We start from the raw sequence: 6,714 nt of genomic DNA, 5'->3' as shown, positions 1-6,714 counted from the left end.
AGGGAATTAGCAGGCGTAGCAGGCAGCGTAGCAGGTGTAGCAGTAGTTTACGCCTCGGTTGCCAACCAGACCGAAGCAATAGGGAGTGGTATAGGCATCGGTTGCACAGCAGACTGAGGCAATAGAAGGTTGTCAACTGACTTGCAGATTGCATACGTGGCATACATGCACTGAACCGTGGAATAAGCCTCGGGCCTATTGTTAACCGAGGCAATAGGGGTGAGTATAGGCACCGACTGCACAACGGACCGGGACAGTATCGTAGTTCCACCACGGCTTCCATTGTGACCGAGGTGTATATGGTTGTACGCTTCGGTTTTGGTATAACCGAAGCGTATTTGGGGCGTCAAAATCTATTTTTTTTACTAGTGTCTACGAAAGTTTTCATAGATAACTCATGTACAAACTTTATGGATACAAAGTTTTTTATAAATAATTTAAATATAAAAAAGAACAAAACTGAATTTTGTATATAGGTTTGCTACGTAACGACTTAAAGTTATATATATATATATATATATATATATATATATATATATATATATATATATATATTTACACACGTACAGTTAAAAGTATAACTTTTTTAAATATTTTTAATTTGTCAAATTGAAGAAAACTACCAAATTTATTAGATATTTTAAAAAATACGAAGATTCACCCTTTTTTTTATCTTATCATAAAATAATAAGTTGTAAAGTTTCTCTATAGTTAATATATTATTTTTTCCCCAAACATTAATGTCATCATATCATATAATAATAACAAACAATATCATTCATAAATTTCACTCAAATAGTACCTACAATATCCAAATTGTTAAGATTGGTATTACACAGCCGAATGTTTAAAGAGCGTGATAAACGTCAATAATCAAGAGGAAAAAGATGAATTGATTCTTTTAAAATTTTGATTTTCTTTTAAAACTTTTATCGAACCATTTATAAGTAAAAGGATGAAGGGATAGAGAAAATCACACAAATAATTTTATTCTGATTCGAATCAAAAGATTCTACATCTAGTCGTTAATCACTATAAAAGAGTGATTAACTTTTTCACTAGAAATCAGTTTCAAATTACAATGAAAATAATGAAGCAATAAGAACAGACTACACCTTCCGTCGACACACGATGAAATGAATATCAGCTCGATCAACTTGCAGAGAACTGCTTGCACCTTTAAACACATTAACCATAGCTTCTCCTTTCTCAAGACTAGATTAAGCTCACACTAAAGCTAGAAAACTTCCTTAGAACAAATTTGTGCTCTCAAATGGTTTAGGTGCTTTGTAAAAGGTTTAGGAATGTCTTATATATAGGCCAGGGGTCAAAAAATGAAAAGGCAACTCCCAACTACCAATGATAATCGATTATCACAAGTGATAATCAATTATTTCAGGTTGTTATGGGTTTTGGAAAACGTGATAATCGATTATGCCATGCAATAATTGATTATTGTCGAACTCTAGACAATATCAAAACTTGCGGTGATAATCAATTATCTCATGTGATAATTGATTATTGCCAAGACAAATCCTTTTCCACTTTTGCTTGTGATAATCGATTATCCCCTGTGATAATCAATTATTGCCATAATAAATCACTAATTTATAAAACTTCTAAGTGTTTACAATTGTAAAATAATTCTTATACAAATGATTTCTACAGAAACTGTTTTTTAACATTTACAGTATAGGTTTTTCAAGTCTTTAACTCCATCATCATCAAAATTACTTCAAAGCAACAATGCTTCACATTGGTAACAATCTCCCCTTTTTTTATGATGATAAAAAAATCCTCTTTGTTAAAAGAATTCATGTCTATTTGTAATGTTTTATTCTTACAAACAACATAAAGAAGTTAGTAGCTTTAACCAATAACCGCCCATATTATTTCTCCCACTTTTTTATCATAAGAAAAAAGGCTTATAAGAAGGAGAGACTCCCCTCAAATTATACCCTCCCTCAACAAAATAGTGATGCAAATCAAAGATAATAAAATTTAGATTTCATAAAGTCAAAGATAAGTACATTAAAATGTAGGAAATACAAAGAAACAAGGATTCAAACATAATAACATCTAAACTTAAAAGTCAGGGCTAGGTGGTACATTAGGAGGTTGACAATCCTCAATATTTCCAATCCTAACATCAAAATATTCAAGGCGCTCAGTTACATAGCTCTAATGAGATTGGTGCCTCTCAAGGAGTTTTTCATGCCTTGTCTAGCGAAGAATGCTCATCTCATCCATTTGTTGCGAGAGATTGGTAAGATACTCTTCAATACAAAAAGAAGAAGATGAAGGAATAACTGATGGACCAACTTCAGTGGGATCAACTACATTGATTGATTCCGCCATATGGACATTTATATCATCTTCTTTATCATCATTTTCTACTTCATCTTTGTAGACAAAAATGTTTTATAATAAAAAGACATGCATCTTATAATGACTACACAATTTTTGCCTAATATAAACTTTTAAAGAGAATACAAACATGTTTTAAAAAAAAACATACTCTGATGTTATAAAAATAACATTCAATAGGAGTAAATAAAAAAAATTAATCAGTGATGATAAATTTACATCTTCAATTATTGAAAAATATATTTAGCCTTTAAACATATAAATAATATAGATTTAGTTTTTAATAATATTAAATTAGCAATTAAAATTATATTTGATGACAAATTAAATTCACAAGATAATGTAAATTAAATAACATTTTGTAATTTTTGAAACTAAACTCACTTTTTTTAAGAACTAAAGTTTAGGGCACTAGTACAAAAACAGCGTATAGCGTCACGCGTTTAACGTCCAACCACTGAATAGCCAACGTTAAAAATGACCGATGACATTTTTGTAAATAAATGCAATTATTAAACTTCGTTTAGAATTGTAATTCGACGTAAAATGATATAAAACGTCAAATGTCCCAGCGTTAGACGTCAAAAGGTTAGTGAATTCAATAAAAATTTGAGCGGAAGATTGAAAATTCATTCACTTTATCTTAGTGCGCGAGAACCTCTTCTCTACTCAAAACTTTTCTCGAACGAAGGTTGACGACCATCACATGTAATCTTTCTTTCATTTGATGCAAATGCATTTTATGTATGATTTTCGTTTGTTTTGACCGATTATTTTTGTGCTTTTGTTCTTCATAGGGGCATTTTACTTTCTCTATCATCGGTGACGACACTTTATTTCAACGAACCCACCTTTTGAAGGTTAATTTTCGTTTTCGTTTTGAAAAACTTTTTTGTTGAAGTTGTTTGTTGTTATTTGGTTGAACTTGTTTGTTGTTGTTGTTTGATTGAACTTGTTTGTTGTTTATATTGTTGTTTGTTGTTGATACTACGTTCATAATTCTTGCTTTATAAAATACCCAAAACTGAAATTTGTTGTTTTTCTGCTTTTTCAGATCTCGCAGAGTTGTAAAAAAGGATCACAATTAATTAAAAAAAAGAAAAAAGGTGATTAACGTCATATATTAACAAAATTCGACGTTAAGTTACGTTGTATATTGACAAAATTCCGTCAAATTTTTTTAATTCGACGTCAATTTAACGTCTCCTGATATGATGTCGTTCACGAATTCGCCATTAAAAATCGACGTTGTAGACGATTTTTGTACTGGGGATAATAATGAGATTTCATTATAATGTTTTTAGTAATCTTATTTTGGTTGTTTTGTAGGTAAAAATGACAGGTTTGATTCATTTTCACACTCTGAGATTACAAGCTTATCGGGTCTAAATTAAATAAATATTTATTCTATAAAAGAATTAAATATTAATTTTTTAACTATTTATTATAAGCAAATAAAGAATTATATTATGAAAACAAATATATTAAATTAGATCACGATAATCTTACACACACACACACACATATATATATATATATATATATATATATATATATATATTATTTTTTTTGTTTTAATTTTATAATTCTTTATTCTTTTTCACTACACTTTTTTCTTTCATATTCTAATTGTTTGGTTTATTCTATATCCACAAAATTCATTCACATCTTTAAGGTTTTCATCTTGTCACAATTTTACTTATATTGTTTTTTTCTTTGTACATGTTCAAATAATGTATTATATGTACAAATGTATTATCAATTTCAATAAATTGAATAATTTGTAAGTCTCACATTTATTTATTTCTTCTCTGTTATATTTATTATTTTAATAAGAATTTTTAACTCTCAATTTTAAGTATTCAATAATTTGTTTAAAATATAATATATAAAAACTTATCTTCTTTATTATCTTTAATCTTAACTTCTGTCTCATTCAAATAACTATTATTATATCAAAGTAATTTTCATCATTTCTCAACCATCCAACTAGCTCAGTATCTGAGAAATTTCTTAAATATCTAGGGTACTTTTCATCTTAAAATACTCTTAATTATACTTTTTTTTTCTTTGAGCAATTTCATTAACAGTATACCAAATTGTTTCTAGAGCACACATTTAATATCTTTTACTTCTTTTTAATATTTTTATTTGTTGTTTTTTTATGGTATAGAATATTGTCTTGATGATTTTTTATATAATGATTTTTATTTTTAACTCATTCTCATAAGTGTAATTTTAGCATTGTTGATTAGTGTATATTTATGTCCTCATTTAGTTTTTAATATTGGATTCTTAATTGATTTTTGTACTTTAATAAAATATCTTAATCAGAATTTGTTATATTTGGGTTTATTGAGCATGAGATACAAAAATATGATAAACATAGTTTTTTCAGTTGCATAAATACTCTTTGGATATTTTGAGGTGTGCTAATGTAGTTGCAGCTAAGTTGAGCTCATAGAGGTGTGAAAATAAATTGGTTAAATTATCATGGCACCTTAAAGATAAATCTAAAAATAACAAATAATCAAGACCACAAGAAGTTAATCTAAGCATACCATGAAAAAGTAAAGAAATTTTGCTAAGCGAAGAAGAGGAAACATGTAACAAAAATTGGATATTGAAGTTTTCTCTATTTTTTCTACTAAAAGGGCTTTGATAATTGATAAATGTTTATGATTAAATATAATTTGAGTAAAATAAATATTAAGATATTTTATTTGATATTGTTAAATAATTACCTTAGTTAATTTATATAAATAAATATCAAAAGATAATATTTGTCAAATCTTTTTTTAATCTAGCAAATATCTTCTCAAATATTTTTAGGTCTCCACAATAATCAAATATATGTTGAAGATATTGGATTATTTAGAAGATAATTGGAGAATATTACATTATCATAAAGAAGATTACAAGAACAGAAAAACTTGAAACAAACCAATCCAATTTTTATATAAAGAGACTTAGGAAAACACATTAGTGGAGCTTAGGAACCCTTTGGAGGTTCAAATTTTGTCATCTCTCTAATTTCTTAATTGGATTACGAGGTTAGATGAATAAATTTGTTTGTTCTTTTTTATTCCTGTTGTGATTTATTTTTATATATGTCTTTTGCTTCTTAATCAAGTAAAAGTAATGGTTTTTACAATATAGTAAGTAAGCATGGTATTAAATCTGCATAAATATCAATCATATGAGTCTAAAGATTTTTATTTTTAATTGAAAACTTACTTTGATTAAAGTTAGAAACTTTTATGTGATTAAATAGGTTTTTAGCAGTAATTGAGAATGTACTTTAATTAGTAGTAAAAATATTAATAAGAATTAATCAAGAATGTACTTTCCTTAATTAGCTTTTACTTTGTATAACAGGTAAAAGAGTAGATATGATTACGCATAATAATATTTAATTGAGAACGTACTTTGGTTAAATTTACTATGATTTGCTTTTAATTACTAATGTACTTAGTTAAGAGTGGGAACGTCAATAAATTAGTTGAGAATTTACATTGGTTAATTTGAAAATCTAAGAAAATAATTAATTGAACAATAATCTTTAGAAAACCAATAATGAATCCGATTTTGAAAAAGTAGTGAAATCGACCCATTTTCTTTATCATTGTTCTTATCTTTTTAAATCTTTTAATAAATTTTTTTTTTCTATCTTTAGTTATTTTGTTCTTTAATTTGTTATTGATCTTTATCTTCTTTATTGTTTTTGTTTTAGTAACTCTTTTTTATAGTTTTTATAAGAACTAATTTGTTAATAATTAATTTCGTGTTCATTGGTAGACGACTTAGGGTTTAATTTACTCTTTCTATTTTGTTGACTACTATCTCAATAATACTGGTATAATAAAATTCAAGGAAACAATATAAGCTTGTATGTATGCCTTGAGTTATGAGTTAAATACTGTGATGTATTTTAATGCAATGACTATTTTAATGTGTTATGATGATATGAATATTGGAGTGTATCTTACGTTATATCCCAAATTAAACCCCTTACAATATAAAAACGAAAATACTAATATATATATATATATATATATATATATATATATATATATATATATATATATATATATATAAAATAAAACCCCAAGTATACCCCTCTACAACCCAATTCCAAAGATACGCGTAGATAATCATTCCCCGTATATAGTATAGTAGTATTATGTGATAACCCTTATCTAGTATTGATAGTTGCCTATTAGAGTAACAAACAAGTATGTGATATCTTACTCAATGAAATACTCTTATTTAATAATTCAAAATAATAATATTTTAATCGTGTTAGTTGTATTTTTTTAAGTTTGAAATTTAATACACATTGTTATA

The sequence above is a fragment of the Vigna umbellata genome, chromosome 3, assembly GCF_029865625.1.
Source record: "Vigna umbellata cultivar VRB3 chromosome 3, Vumbellata_1.0, whole genome shotgun sequence".
NCBI lineage: Eukaryota > Viridiplantae > Streptophyta > Magnoliopsida > Fabales > Fabaceae > Vigna > Vigna umbellata.
This window is presented reverse-complemented; position numbering follows the sequence as displayed.